The sequence below is a fragment of the Scyliorhinus torazame genome, chromosome 16 (genome assembly GCF_047496885.1).
Source record: "Scyliorhinus torazame isolate Kashiwa2021f chromosome 16, sScyTor2.1, whole genome shotgun sequence".
NCBI lineage: Eukaryota > Metazoa > Chordata > Chondrichthyes > Carcharhiniformes > Scyliorhinidae > Scyliorhinus > Scyliorhinus torazame.
In genome coordinates, this window is record NC_092722.1 from 82460194 (window position 1) to 82476513 (window position 16320).

Consider the following 16320-nt stretch of genomic DNA (forward strand, 5'->3'; position numbering starts at 1 on the left):
GGTAGACGGTGGGAGTGAGGGATACGGGGAGATGGTGGGAGTGAGGGATGCGGGGAGACGGTGGGAGTGAGGGATACGCGGAGACGGTGGGAGTGAGGGATACGGGGAGACGGTGGGGGTGAGGGAGACGGAGAGACGGTGGGAGTGAGGGATATGGGCAGACGGTGGGACTGAGGGACACAGGGAGACGGTGAGAGTGAGGGATACGGGGAGACGGAGGGAGTGAGGGGTATGGGAAGATCGTGGGTGTGAGGGATACGGGGAGACGGTGGGAGTGAGGGATATGGGGAGACGGTGGGAGTGAGGTAGAAGGGTAGATGGTGGGAGTGAGGGATACGGGGAGATGATGGGAGTGAGGGATACGGGGAGACAGTGAGAGTGAGGGACACAGGGAGACGGTGGGAGTGAGGGATACGGTGAGACGGTGGGAGTGAGGGATACGGGGAGATGGTGGGAGTGAGGGATACGGGGAGACGGTGGGATTGAGAGATACGGCGAGACGGTGGGAGTGAGGGATATGGGGAGACGGTGGGAGTGAGGGATACGGGGAGACGGTGGGAGTGAGGGATACGGGGAGATGATGGGAGTGAGGGATACGGGGAGACAGTGAGAGTGAGGGACACAGGGAGACGGTGGGAGTGAGGGATACGGAGAAACGGTGGGAGTGAGGGATACGTGAGCCGGTGCGAGTGAGGGATACGGGGAGGTGGTGGGAGTGTGGGAAACGGGGAGACGATGGGATTGAGGGATACGGGGAGATGATGGGAGTGAGGGATACGGTGAGGCAGTGAGAGTGAGGGACAGAGGGAGACGGTGGGAGTGAGGGATATGGGGAGATGGTGGGAGTGAGGGACACAGGGAGACGGTGGGAATGAGGGATACGGGGATACGGTGGGAGTGAGGGATACGGGGAGACGGTGGGAGTGAGGCATACGGGGAGACGGTGGGAGTGAGCGATACGGGGAGGTGATGGGAGTGAGGGGTACGGGAGACGGTGGGGGTGAGCGATACGGGGAGATGGTAGGTGTGAGGGATACAGGGAGACGGTGGGATTGAGGGATACGGGGAGACGGTGGGAGTGAAGGATACAGGGAGACGGTGGGATTGAGGGTTACGGGGAGACGGAGGGAGTGAGGGATACGGGGAGACGGTTAAAATGAGGGATCCGGGGAGACGGTGGGAGTGAGGGATACAGGGAGACGGTGGGAGTGAGGGATACGGGGAGACGGAGGGAGTGAGGGATACGGGGAGACAGTGGGAGTGAGGGAGAAGGGGAGACGGTGGGACTGAGGGGCACGGGGAGATGGTGGTAGTGAGGGATATGGGGAGACGGTGGGAGGGAGGGACACAGGGAGACGGTGGAAGTGAGCGATACGGGGATACGGTGGGAGTGAGGGATACGGGGCGACGGTGGGAGTGAGGGATACGGGGAGGTGGTGGGAGTGAGCGGTACGGCGAGACGGTGGGAATGAGGGATACGGGAAGACGGTGGGAGTGAGGGGTACGGGAAGACCGTGGGGGTGAGGGATACGGGGAGACGGTGGGAATGAGGGATACGGGGATACGGTGGGAGTGAGGGATACGGGGAGACTGTGCGAGTGAGGGATACGGGGAGGTGGTGGGAGTGAGGGAGACGGCGAGACGGTGGGAGTGAGGGATACGGGGAGATGGTGGGTGTGGGGCAAACGGGGAGACGGTGGGATTGAGGGACACAGGGAGATAGCATGACTGAGGGATACAGGGAGACGGTGGGAATGAGGGATATGGGGAGACGGTGGGAGTGAGGGATACGGGGAGATGATGGGAGTGTGGGATACGGTGAGACAGTGAGAGTGAGGGACAGAGGGAGACGGTGCGAGTGAGGGACAGAGGGAGACGGTGGGAGTGAGGGATATGGGGAGATGGTGGGAGTGAGGGACACAGGGAGACGGTGGGAATGAGGGATACGGGGATACGGTGGGAGTGAGGGATACGGGGAGACTGTGCGAGTAAGGGATACGGGGACGTGGTGGGAGTGAGGGGTACGGGGAGACGGTGGGAGTGAGGGATACGGGGAGACGGTGGGAGTGAGGGATACGGGGAGACGGTGGGAGTGAGGGGTATGGGAAGATCGTGGGGGTGAGGGATACGGGGAGATGTTGGGAGTGAAGGATACGGGGTGACGGTGGGATTGAGGGATACGGGGAGACGGTGGGAGTGAGGGATGCGGGGAGACGGTGGGAATGAGGAATACGGGGAGATGGTGGGGGTGAGAGATACGTGGAGACGGTGGGAGTGAGGGAGACGGAGAGACGGTGGGAGTGAGGGATACTGGGAGACGGTGGGTGTGGGGCAAACGGGGAGACGGTGGGATTGTGGGATACAGGGAGATGGCAGGACTGAGGGATATAGGGAGACGGTGGGAGTGAGGGATACGGCGAGACAGTGAGAGCGAGGGACACAGGGAGACGGTTGTAGTGAGGGACAGAGGGAGACGGTGGGAGTGAGGGACACAGGGAGACGGTGGGAGTGAGGGATACGGGGATACGGTGGGAGTGAGGGATACGGGGAGACGGTGCGAGTGAGGGATACGGGGAGGTGGTGGGAGTGAGGGGTACGGGGAGACGGTGGGAGTGAGGGATACGGGGAGACGGTGGGAGTGAGGGATACGAGGAGACGGTGGGAGTGAGGGGTATGGGAAGATCGTGGGGGTGAGGGATACGGGGAGATGGTGGGAGTGAGGGATACGGGGAGACGGTGGGATTCAGGGATACGGGGAGACGGTGGGAGAGAGGGATACGGGGATACGGTGGGAGTGAGGGATACGGGGAGACGGTGGGATTGAGGGATACGGGAAGACGGTGGGAGTGAGGGATACGCGGAGACGGTGGGAGTGAGGGATACGGGGAGACGGTGGGGGTGAGGGAGACGGAGAGACGGTGGGAGTGAGGGATACGGGGAGACGGTGGGACTGAGGGAGACGGAGAGACGGTGGGAGTGAGGGATACGGGGAGACGGTGGGTGTGAGGGAAACGGGGATACGGTGTGATTGAGGGATACAGGGAGATGGCTGGGCTGAGGGATACAGGGACACGGTGGGAAAGAGGGACATGGGGAGACGGTGGGAGTGAGGAATACGAGGAGATGGTGGGATTGAGTGATATTGGTAGACGGTGGGAATGAGGGATACAGGAAGACGGTGGGAGTGGGGGATAGGGGGAGACGGTGGGAGTGAGGGATACGGGGAGACGGTGGGAGTGAGGGATACCGGGAGACGGTGGGATTGAGTGATATTGGTAGACGGTGGGAGTGAGGGATACGGGGAGATGGTGGGAGTGAGGGATGCGGGGAGACGGTGGGAGTGAGGGATACGCGGAGACGGTGGGAGTGAGGGATACGGGGAGACGGTGGGGGTGAGGGAGACGGAGAGACGGTGGGAGTGAGGGATATGGGCAGACGGTGGGACTGAGGGACACAGGGAGACGGTGAGAGTGAGGGATACGGGGAGACGGTGGGAGTGAGGGTATGGGAAGATCGTGGGTGTGAGGGATACGGGGAGACGGTGGGAGTGAGGGATATGGGGAGACGGTGGGAGTGAGGTAGAAGGGTAGATGGTGGGAGTGAGGGATACGGGGAGATGATGGGAGTGAGGGATACGGGGAGACAGTGAGAGTGAGGGACACAGGGAGACGGTGGGAGTGAGGGATACGGTGAGACGGTGGGAGTGAGGGATACGGGGAGATGGTGGGAGTGAGGGATACGGGGAGACGGTGGGATTGAGAGATACGGCGAGACGGTGGGAGTGAGGGATATGGGGAGACGGTGGGAGTGAGGGATACGGGGAGACGGTGGGAGTGAGGGATACGGGGAGATGATGGGAGTGAGGGATACGGGGAGACAGTGAGAGTGAGGGACACAGGGAGACGGTGGGAGTGAGGGATACGGAGAAACGGTGGGAGTGAGGGATACGTGAGCCGGTGCGAGTGAGGGATACGGGGAGGTGGTGGGAGTGAGGGATATGGGGAGACGGTGGGAGTGAGGTAGAAGGGTAGATGGTGGGAGTGAGGGATACGGGGAGATGATGGGAGTGAGGGATACGGGGAGACAGTGAGAGTGAGGGACACAGGAAGACGGTGGGAGTGAGGGATACGGTGAGACGGTGGGAGTGAGGGATACGGGGAGATGGTGGGAGTGAGGGATACGGGGAGACGGTGGGATTGAGAGATACGGCGAGACGGTGGGAGTGAGGGATATGGGGAGACGGTGGGAGTGAGGGATACGGGGAGACGGTGGGAGTGAGGGATACGGGGAGATGATGGGAGTGAGGGATACGGGGAGACAGTGAGAGTGAGGGACACAGGGAGACGGTGGGAGTGAGGGATACGGAGAAACGGTGGGAGTGAGGGATACGTGAGCCGGTGCGAGTGAGGGATACGGGGAGGTGGTGGGAGTGTGGGAAACGGGGAGACGATGGGATTGAGGGATACGGGGAGATGATGGGAGTGAGGGATACGGTGAGGCAGTGAGAGTGAGGGACAGAGGGAGACGGTGGGAGTGAGGGATATGGGGAGATGGTGGGAGTGAGGGACACAGGGAGACGGTGGGAATGAGGGATACGGGGATACGGTGGGAGTGAGGGATACGGGGAGACGGTGGGAGTGAGGCATACGGGGAGACGGTGGGAGTGAGCGATACGGGGAGGTGATGGGAGTGAGGGGTACGGGAGACGGTGGGGGTGAGCGATACGGGGAGATGGTAGGTGTGAGGGATACAGGGAGACGGTGGGATTGAGGGATACGGGGAGACGGTGGGAGTGAAGGATACAGGGAGACGGTGGGATTGAGGGTTACGGGGAGACGGAGGGAGTGAGGGATACGGGAAGACGGTTAAAATGAGGGATCCGGGGAGACGGTGGGAGTGAGGGATACAGGGAGACGGTGGGAGTGAGGGATACGGGGAGACGGAGGGAGTGAGGGATACGGGGAGACAGTGGGTGTGAGGGAGAAGGGGAGACGGTGGGACTGAGGGGCACGGGGAGATGGTGGTAGTGAGGGATATGGGGAGACGGTGGGAGGGAGGGACACAGGGAGACGGTGGAAGTGAGCGATACGGGGATACGGTGGGAGTGAGGGATACGGGGCGACGGTGGGAGTGAGGGATACGGGGAGGTGGTGGGTGTGGGGCAAACGGGGAGACGGTGGGATTGAGGGACACAGGGAGTTGGCATGACTGAGGGATACAGGGAGACGGTGGGAATGAGGGATATGGGGAGACGGTGGGAGTGAGGGATACGGGGAGATGGTGGGTGTGGGGCAAACGGGGAGACGGTGGGATTGAGGGACACAGGGAGTTGGCATGACTGAGGGATACAGGGAGACGGTGGGAATGAGGGATATGGGGAGACGGTGGGAGTGAGGGATACGGGGAGATGATGGGAGTGAGGGATACGGTGAGACAGTGAGAGTGAGGGACAGAGGGAGACGGTGCGAGTGAGGGACAGAGGGAGACGGTGGGAGTGAGGGATATGGGGAGATGGTGGGAGTGAGGGACACAGGGAGACGGTGGGAATGAGGGATACGGGGATACGGTGGGAGTGAGGGATACGGGGAGACTGTGCGAGTGAGGGATACGGGGAGGTGGTGGGAGTGAGGGGTACGGGGAGACGGTGGGAGTGAGGGATACGGGGAGACGGTGGGAGTGGGGGATAAGGGGAGACGGTGGGAGTGAGGGGTATGGGAAGATCGTGGGGGTGAGGGATACGGGGAGATGTTGGGAGTGAAGGATACGGGGTGACGGTGGGATTGAGGGATACGGGGAGACGGTGGGAGTGAGGGATGCGGGGAGACGGTGGGAATGAGGAATACGGGGAGATGGTGGGAGTGAGAGATACGTGGAGACGGTGGGAGTGAGGGAGACGGAGAGACGGTGGGAGTGAGGGATACTGGGAGACGGTGGGTGTGGGGCAAACGGGGAGACGGTGGGATTGTGGGATACAGGGAGATGGCAGGACTGAGGGATACAGGGAGCCGGTGGGAGTGAGGGATACGGCGAGACAGTGAGAGCGAGGGACACAGGGAGACGGTTGTAGTGAGGGACAGAGGGAGACGGTGGGAGTGAGGGACACAGGGAGACGGTGGGAGTGAGGGATAGGGGATACGGTGGGAGTGAGGGATACGGGGAGACGGTGCGAGTGAGGGATACGGGGAGGTGGTGGGAGTGAGGGGTACGGGGAGACGGTGGGAGTGAGGGATACGGGGAGACGGTGGGAGTGAGGGATACGAGGAGACGGTGGGAGTGAGGGGTATGGGAAGATCGTGGGGGTGAGGGATACGGGGAGATGGTGGGAGTGAGGGATACGGGGAGACGGTGGGATTCAGGGATACGGGGAGACGGTGGGAGAGAGGGATACGGGGAGACGGTGGGAGGTAGGGATACGGGGAGACGGTGGGATTGAGGGATACGGGAAGACTGTGGGAGTGAGGGATACGCGGAGACGGTGGGAGTGAGGGATACGGGGAGACGGTGGGGGTGAGGGAGACGGAGAGACGGTGGGAGTGAGGGATACGGGGAGACGGTGGGACTGAGGGAGACGGAGAGACGGTGGGAGTGAGGGATACGGGGAGACGGTGGGTGTGAGGGAAACGGGGATACGGTGTGATTGAGGGATACAGGGAGATGGCTGGGCTGAGGGATACAGGGACACGGTGGGAATGAGGGACATGGGGAGACGGTGGGAGTGAGGAATACGAGGAGATGGTGGGATTGAGTGATATTGGTAGACGGTGGGAATGAGGGATACAGGGAGACGGTGGGAGTGAGGGATAGGGGGAGACGGTGGGAGTGAGGGATACGGGGAGACGGTGGGAGTGAGGGATACCGGGAGACGGTGGGATTGAGTGATATTGGTAGACGGTGGGAGTGAGGGATACGGGGAGATGGTGGGAGTGAGGGATGCGGGGAGACGGTGGGAGTGAGGGATACGCGGAGACGGTGGGAGTGAGGGATACGGGGAGACGGTGGGGGTGAGGGAGACGGAGAGACGGTGGGAGTGAGGGATACGGGCAGACGGTGGGACTGAGGGACACAGGGAGACGGTGAGAGTGAGGGATACGGGGAGACGGTGGGAGTGAGGGGTATGGGAAGATCGTGGGTGTGAGGGATACGGGGAGACGGTGGGAGTGAGGGATATGGGGAGACGGTGGGAGTGAGGTAGAAGGGTAGATGGTGGGAGTGAGGGATACGGGGAGATGATGGGAGTGAGGGATACGGGGAGACAGTGAGAGTGAGGGACACAGGGAGACGGTGGGAGTGAGGGATACGGTGAGACGGTGGGAGTGAGGGATATGGGGAGATGGTGGGAGTGAGGGATACGGGGAGACGGTGGGATTGAGAGATACGGCGAGACGGTGGGAGTGAGGGATATGGGGAGACGGTGGGAGTGAGGGATACGGGGAGACGGTGGGAGTGAGGGATACGGGGAGACAGTGAGAGTGAGGGACACAGGGAGACGGTGGGAGTGAGGGATACGGAGAAACGGTGGGAGTGAGGGATACGTGAGCCGGTGCGAGTGAGGGATACGGGGAGGTGGTGGGAGTGTGGGAAACGGGGAGACGATGGGATTGAGGGATACGGGGAGATGATGGGAGTGAGGGATACGGTGAGGCAGTGAGAGTGAGGGACAGAGGGAGACGGTGGGAGTGAGGGATATGGGGAGATGGTGGGAGTGAGGGACACAGGGAGACGGTGGGAATGAGGGATACGGGGATACGGTGGGAGTGAGGGATACGGGGAGACGGTGGGAGTGAGGCATACGGGGAGACGGTGGGAGTGAGCGATACGGGGAGGTGATGGGAGTGAGGGGTACGGGAGACGGTGGGGGTGAGCGATACGGGGAGATGGTAGGTGTGAGGGATACAGGGAGACGGTGGGATTGAGGGATACGGGGAGACGGAGGGAGTGAGGGATACGGGGAGACGGTTAAAATGAGGGATCCGGGGAGACGGTGGGAGTGAGGGATACAGGGAGACGGTGGGAGTGAGGGATACGGGGAGACGGAGGGAGTGAGGGATACGGGGAGACGGTGGGAGTGAGGGAGAAGGGGAGACGGTGGGACTGAGGGGCACGGGGAGATGGTGGTAGTGAGGGATATGGGGAGACGGTGGGAGGGAGGGACACAGGGAGACGGTGGAAGTGAGCGATACGGGGATACGGTGGGAGTGAGGGATACGGGGCGACGGTGGGAGTGAGGGATACGTGGAGGTGGTGGGAGTGAGCGGTACGGCGAGACGGTGGGAATGAGGGATACGGGAAGACGGTGGGAGTGAGGGGTACGGGAAGACCGTGGGGGTGAGGGATACGGGGAGATGGTGGGAGTGAGGGAGACGGCGAGACGGTGGGAGTGAGGGATACGGGGAGATGGTGGGTGTGGTGCAAACGGGGAGACGGTGGGATTGAGGGACACAGGGAGATGGCAGGACTGAGGGATACAGGGAGACGGTGGGAATGAGGGATATGGGGAGACGGTGGGAGTGAGGGATACGGGGAGATGATGGGAGTGAGGGATACGGTGAGACAGTGAGAGTGAGGGACAGAGGGAGACGGTGCGAGTGAGGGACAGAGGGAGACGGTGGGAGTGAGGGATATGGGGAGATGGTGGGAGTGAGGGACACAGGGAGACGGTGGGAATGAGGGATACGGGGATACGGTGGGAGTGAGGGATACGGGGAGACTGTGCGAGTGAGGGATACGGGGAGGTGGTGGGAGTGAGGGGTACGGGGAGACGGTGGGAGTGAGGGATACGGGGAGACGGTGGGAGTGAGGGATACGGGGAGACGGTGGGAGTGAGGGGTATGGGAAGATCGTGCGGGTGAGGGATACGGGGAGATGTTGGGAGTGAAGGATACGGGGTGACGGTGGGATTGAGGGATACGGGGAGACGGTGGGAGTGAGGGATGCGGGGAGACGGTGGGAATGAGGAATACGGGGAGATGGTGGGAGTGAGAGATACGTGGAGACGGTGGGAGTGAGGGAGACGGAGAGACGGTGGGTGTGGGGCAAACGGGGAGACGGTGGGATTGTGGGATACAGGGAGATGGCAGGACTGAGGGATACAGGGAGACGGTGGGAGTGAGGGATACGGCGAGACAGTGAGAGTGAGGGACACAGGGAGACGGTTGTAGTGAGGGACAGAGGGAGACGGTGGGAGTGAGGGACACAGGGAGACGGTGGGAGTGAGGGATACGGGGATACGGTGGGAGTGAGGGATACGGGGAGACGGTGCGAGTGAGGGATACGGGGAGGTGGTGGGAGTGAGGGGTACGGGGAGACGGTGGGAGTGAGGGATACGGGGAGACGGTGGGAGTGAGGGATACGAGGAGACGGTGGGAGTGAGGGGTATGGGAAGATCGTGGGGGTGAGGGATACGGGGAGATGGTGGGAGTGAGGGATACGGGGAGACGGTGGGATTCAGGGATAAGGAGACGGTGGGAGAGAGGGATACGGGGAGACGGTGGGAGGTAGGGATACGGGGAGACGGTGGGATTGAGGGATACGGGAAGACGGTGGGAGTGAGGGATACGCGGAGACGGTGGGAGTGAGGGATACGGGGAGACGGTGGGGGTGAGGGAGACGGAGAGACGGTGGGAGTGAGGGATACGGGGAGACGGTGGGACTGAGGGTGACGGAGAGACGGTGGGAGTGAGGGATACGGGGAGACGGTGGGTGTGAGGGAAACGGGGATACGGTGTGATTGAGGGATACAGGGAGATGGCTGGGCTGAGAGATACAGGGACACGGTGGGAATGAGGGACATGGGGAGACGGTGGGAGTGAGGAATACGAGGAGATGGTGGGATTGAGTGATATTGGTAGACGGTGGGAATGAGGGATACCGGGAGACAGTGGGAGTGAGGGATACGGGCAGATGGTGGGAGTGATGGATACGGGCAGACGGTGGGACTGAGGGACACAGGGAGACGGTGGGAGTGAGGGATACGGGGAGACGGTGGGAGTGAGGGGTATGGGAAGATCGTGGGGGTGAGGGATACGGGGAGACGGTGGGAGTGAGGGATACGGGGAGACGGTGGGAGTGAGGGATACGGGGAGATGGTGGGAGTGAGGGATACGGGGAGACGGTGGGATTGAGAGATACGGCGAGACGGTGGGAGTGAGGGATATGGGGAGACGGTGGGAGTGAGGGATACGGGGAGACGGTGGGAGTGAGGTAGAAGGGTAGATGGTGGGAGTGAGGGATACGGGAGATGATGGGAGTGAGGGATACGGGGAGACAGTGAGAGTGAGGGACACAGGGAGACGGTGGGAGTGAGGGATACGGAGAAACGGTGGGAGTGAGGGATACGGGGTGGGGGTGGGAGTGAGGGATACGGGGTGGGGGTGGGAGTGAGGGATACGGGGAGACGGTGAGAGTGAGGGACACAGGGAGACGGTGGGAGTGAGGGACAGAGGGAGACGGTGGGAGTGAGGGACACAGGGAGACGGTGGGAGTGAGGGATACTGGGATACGGTGGGAGTGAGGGATAGGGGGAGACGGTGGGATTGAGAGATATTGGTAGACGGTGGGATTGAGGTATACAGGGAGACGGTGGGATTGAGGGATACGGGGAGACGGTGGGATTGAGGGACACAGGGAGACGGTGGGATTGAGGGATACGGGGAGCCGATGGGATTGAGGGATACGGGGAGACGGTGGGACTGAGGGATACGGGGAGACGGTGGGACTGAGGGATACGGGGAGACGGTGGGACTGAGGGACACAGGGAGACGGTGGGATTGAGGGATACGGGGAGACGGTGGGACTGAGGGATACGGGGAGACGGTGGGACTGAGGGACACAGGGAGACGGTGGGATTGAGGGATACGGGGAGACGGTGGGAGTGAGGGACACAGGGAGACGGTGGGACTGAGGGACACAGGGAGACGGTGGGATTGAGGGATACGGGGAGACGGTGGGACTGAGGGATACGGGGAGACGGTGGGACTGAGGGACACAGGGAGACGGTGGGATTGAGGGATACGGGGAGACGGTGGGAGTGAGGGACACAGGGAGACGGTGGGACTGAGGGACACAGGGAGACGGTGGGATTGAGGGATACGGGGAGACGGTGGGAGTGAGGGATACGGGGAGACGGTGAGAGTGAGGGATACGGGGAGACGGTGGGACTGAGGGACACAGGGAGACGGTGGGATTGAGGGATACGGGGAGACGGTGGGAGTGAGGGACACAGGGAGACGGTGGGACTGAGGGATACGGGGAGATTGTGGGAGAGAGGGACACGGGGAGACGGTGGGAGTGAGGGATACGGGGAGGCAGTGGGAGTGAGGGATACGGGGAGATGGTGGGTGTGAGGGATACGGGGAGACAGTGGGAGTGATTGATACAGGGAGACGGTGGGAGTGAGGGATACAGGGAGATGGGGGGAGTGAGGTATACGGGGAGACAGTGAGAGTGAGGGATACGGGGAGACGGTGTGACTGAGGGACACAGGGACACGCTGGGAGTGAGGGATACGGGGAGATGGTGGGAGTGAGCGATACGGGGAGGTGGTGGGAGTGGTGGGTACGGGGAGACGGTGGGAGTGAGTGATACGGGGAGACGGTGGGAGTGAGGGGTATGGGAAGATCGTGGGGGTGAGGGATACTGGGAGATGGTGGGAGTGAGGGATACAGGGAGACGGTGGGATTGAGGGACACGGGTAGACGGTGGGAGTGAAGGATACAGGGAGACGGTGGGATTGAGGGTTACGGGGAGACGGAGGGAGTGAGGGATACGGGGAGACGGTAAAAGTGAGGGATCCGGGGAGACGGTGGGAGTGAGGGATACAGGGAGACGGTGGGAGTGAGGGAGAAGGGGAGACGGTGGGAGTGACGGATACGGGGAGACGGTGGGACTGAGGGACACGGGGAGACTGTGGTAGTGAGGGATATTGGGAGACGGTGGGAGGGAGGGACACAGGGAGACGGTGGAAGTGAGCGATACGGGGATACGGTGGCAGTGAGGGATATGGGGAGACGGTGGGAGTGAGGGATACGGGGAGGTTGTGGGAGTGAGCGGCATGGGGAGACGGTGGGAATGAGGGGTACGGGGAGACGGTGAGAGTGAGGGATACAGGGAGACGGTGGGAGTGAGGAGTACGGGTAGACGGTGGGGGTGAGGGATACGGGGAGATGGTGGGAATGAGGGAGACGGAGAGACGGTGGGAGTGAGGGATACGGGGAGACGGTGGGTGTGGGGCAAACGGGGAGACGGTGGGATTGAGGGATACAGGGAGATGGTAGGACTGAGGGATACAGGGAGACGGTGGGAATGAGGGATATGGGGAGACGGTGGGAGTGAGGGATACGGGGAGACGGTGGGAGTGAGGGAGAAGGGTAGATGGTGGGAGTGAGGGATACGGGGAGATGATGGGAGTGAGGGATACGGGGAGACATTGAGAGTGAGGGACACAGGGAGATGGTGGGAGTGAGGGACACAGGGAGACGGTGGGAGTGAGGGATACGGGTGACGGTGCGAGTGAGGGATACGGGGAGGTGGTGAGAGTGAGGGGTACGGGGAGACGGTGGGAGTGAGGGATGTGGGGAGACGGTGGGAGTGAGGGATTCGGGGAGACGGTGGGAGTGAGGGGTATGGGAAGATCGTGGGGGTGAGGGATACGGGGAGATGATGGGAGTGTGGGATACGGGGAGACGGTGGGATTGAGGGATACGGGGAGACGGTGGGAGTGAGGGATGCGGGGAGACGGTGGGATTGAGGAATACGGGGAGATGGTGGGAGTGAGAGATACGTGGAGACGGTGGGAGTGAGGGAGACGGAGAGACGGTGGGAATGAGGAGTACGGGAAGACCGTGGGGGTGAGGGATACGGTGAGATGGTGGGAGTGAGGGAGACGGAGAGACGGTGGGAGTGAGGGATACTGGGAGACGGTGGGTGTGGGGAAAACGGGGAGACGGTGGGATTGAGGGATACAGGGAGATGGCAGGACTGAGGGATACAGGGAGACGGTGGGAATGTTGGATATGGATAGGCGGTGGGTGTGAGGGATACGGGGAGACGGTGGGAGTGAGGGAGAAGGGTAGATGGTGGGAGTGAGGGATACGGGGAGATGATGGGAGTGAGGGATACGGGGAGACAGTGGGAGTGAGGGACAGAGGGAGACGGTGGGAGTGAGGGATATGGGGAGACGTGGGAGTGAGGGACACAGGGAGACGGTGGGAGTGAGGGATACGGGGATACGGTGGGAGTGAGGGATACGGGGAGACGGTGCGAGTGAGGGATACGGGGTGGTGGTGGGAGTGAGGGGTACGGGGAGATGGTGGGAGTGAGGGATACGGGGATACGGTGGGAGTGAGGGATACGGGGAGACGGTGGGAGTGAGGGATACGGGGAGACGGTGGGAGTGAGGGAGAAGGGTAGATGGTGGGAGTGAGGGATACGGGGAGATGATGGGAGTGAGGGATACGGGGAGACATTGAGAGTGAGGGACACAGGGAGATGGTGTGAGTGAGGGACAGAGGGAGACGGTGGGAGTGAGGGATATGGGGAGATGGGGGGAGTGAGGGACACAGGGAGACGGTGGGAGTGAGGGATACGGTGATACGGTTGGGAGTGAGGGATACGGGTGACGGTGCGAGTGAGGGATACGGGGAGGTGGTGGGAGTGAGGGGTACGGGGAGATGGTGGGAGTGAGAGATACGTGGAGACGGTGGGAGTGAGGGAGACGGAGAGACGGTGGGAATGAGGAGTACGGGAAGACCGTGGGGGTGAGGGATACGGTGAGATGGTGGGAGTGAGGGAGACGGAGAGACGGTGGGAGTGAGGGATACTGGGAGACGGTGGGTGTGGGGAAAACGGGGAGACGGTGGGATTGCGGGATACAGGGAGATGGCAGGACTGAGGGATACAGGGAGACGGTGGGAATGATGGATATGGATAGGCGGTGGGTGTGAGGGATACGGGGAGACGGTGGGAGTGAGGGAGAAGGGTAGATGGTGGGAGTGAGGGATACGGGGAGATGATGGGAGTGAGGGATACGGGGAGACAGTGAGAGTGAGGGACACAGGGAGACGGTGGGAGTGAGGGACAGAGGGAGACGGTGGGAGTGAGGGATATGGGGAGACGTGGGAGTGAGGGACACAGGGAGACGGTGGGAGTGAGGGATACGGGGATACGGTGGGAGTGAGGGATACGGGGAGACGGTGCGAGTGAGGGATACGGGGTGGTGGTGGGAGTGAGGGGTACGGGGAGTTGGTGGGAGTGAGGGATACGGGGATACGGTGGGAGTGAGGGATACGGGGAGACGGTGGGAGTGAGGGGTATGGGAATATCGTGGGGGTGAGGGACACGGGGAGATGGTGGGAGTGAGGGATACGGGGAGACGGTGGGATTGAGGGATATGGGGAGACGGTGGGAGTGAGGGATGCGGGGAAACGGTGGGAGTGAGAGATACGTGGAGACGGTGGGAGTTAGTGAGACGGGGAGACGGTGGGAGTGAGGGATATGGGGAGACGGTGGGTGTGAGGTAAACGGGGATACGGTGGGATTGATGGATACAGGGAGATGGCTGAACTGAGGGATACATGGACACGGTGGGAATGAGGGATATGGGGAGACGGTGGGAGTGAGGGATACGAGGAGGTGGTGGGAGTGAGAGATATTGGTAGACTGTGGGAGTGAGGGATACGGGGAGGTGGTGGGAGTGAGCGGTACGGGGAGACGGTGGGAGTGAGGGATACGGGGAAGCGCTGGGAGTGAGGAGTACGGGACGACCGTGGGGGTGAGGGATACGGGGAGGTGGTGGGAGTGAGGGAGACGGAGAGAAGGTGGGAGTGAGGGATACTGGGAGACGGTGGTTGTGGGGCAAACGGGGAGACGGTGGGATTGAGGGATACAGGGAGATGACAGGACTGAGGGATATAGGGAGACGGTGGGAATGAGGGATATGGGGAGGCGGTGGGAGTGAGGGATACGGGGAGACGGTGGGAGTGAGGGAGAAGGGTAGATGGTGGGAGTGAGGGATATGGGGAGATGATGGGAGTGAGGGATACGGGGAGACAGTGAGAGTGAGGGACACAGGGAGACGGTGGGAGTGAGGGACAGAGGGAGACGGTGGGAGTGAGGGACACAGGGAGACGGTGGGAGTGAGGGATACGGGGATACGGTGGGAGTGAGGGATACGGGGAGACGGTGCGAGTGAGGGATACGGGGAGGTGGTGGGAGTTAGGGGTACGGGGAGACGGTGGGAGTGAGGGATACGGGGAGAGGGTGGGAGTGAGGGATACGGGGAGACGGTGGGAGTGAGGGGTATGGGAAGATCGTGGGGGTGAGGGATACGGGGAGACGGTGGGAGTGAGGGATACGGGGAGACGGTGGGATTGAGGGATACGGGGAGACGGTGGGAGTGAGGGATACGGGGAGACGGTGGGAGTGAGGGATACGGGGAGACGGTGGGATTGAGGGATACGGGGAGACGGTGGGAGTGAGGGATACGGGGAGACGGTGGGAGTGAGGGATGTGGGGAGACGGTGGGAGTGAGGAATACGGGGAGATGGTGGGAGTGAGAGATACGTGGATACTGTGGGAGTGAGGGAGACGGAGAGACGGTGGGAGTGAGGGATACGGGGAGACGGTGGGACTGAGGGAGACGGAGAGACGGTGGGAGTGAGGGATACGGGGAGACGGTGGGTGTGGGGCAAACTGGGAGACGGTGGGATTGAGGGATACAGGGAGATCGCAGGACTGAGGGATACAGGGAGACGGTGGGAATGAGGGATATGGGGAGACGGTGGGAGTGAGGGATACGGGGAGACGGTGTGAGTGAGGGAGAAGGGTAGATGGTGGGAGTGAGGGATACGGGGAGATGATGGGAGTGAGGGATACGGGGAGACAGTGAGAGTGAGGGGCACAGGGAGACGGTGGGAGTGAGGGACAGAGGGAGACGGTGGGAGTGAGGGATACGAGGAGGTGGTGGGAGTGAGAGATATTGGTAGACTTTGGGAGTGAGGGATACGGGGAGGTGGTGGGAGTGAGCGGTACGGGGAGACGGTGGGAGTGAGGGATACGGGGAAACGGTGGGAGTGAGGAGTACGGGACGACCGTGGGGGTGAGGGATACGGGGAGGTGGTGGGAGTGAGGGAGACGGAGAGAAGGTGGGAGTGAGGGATACTGGGAGACGGTGGTTGTGGGGCAAACGGGGAGACGGTGGGATTGAGGGATACAGGGAGATGACAGGACTGAGGGATACAGGGAGACGGTGGGAATGAGGGATATGGGGAGGCGGTGGGAGTGAGGGATACGGGGAGACGGTGGGAGTGAGGGAGAAGGGTAGAT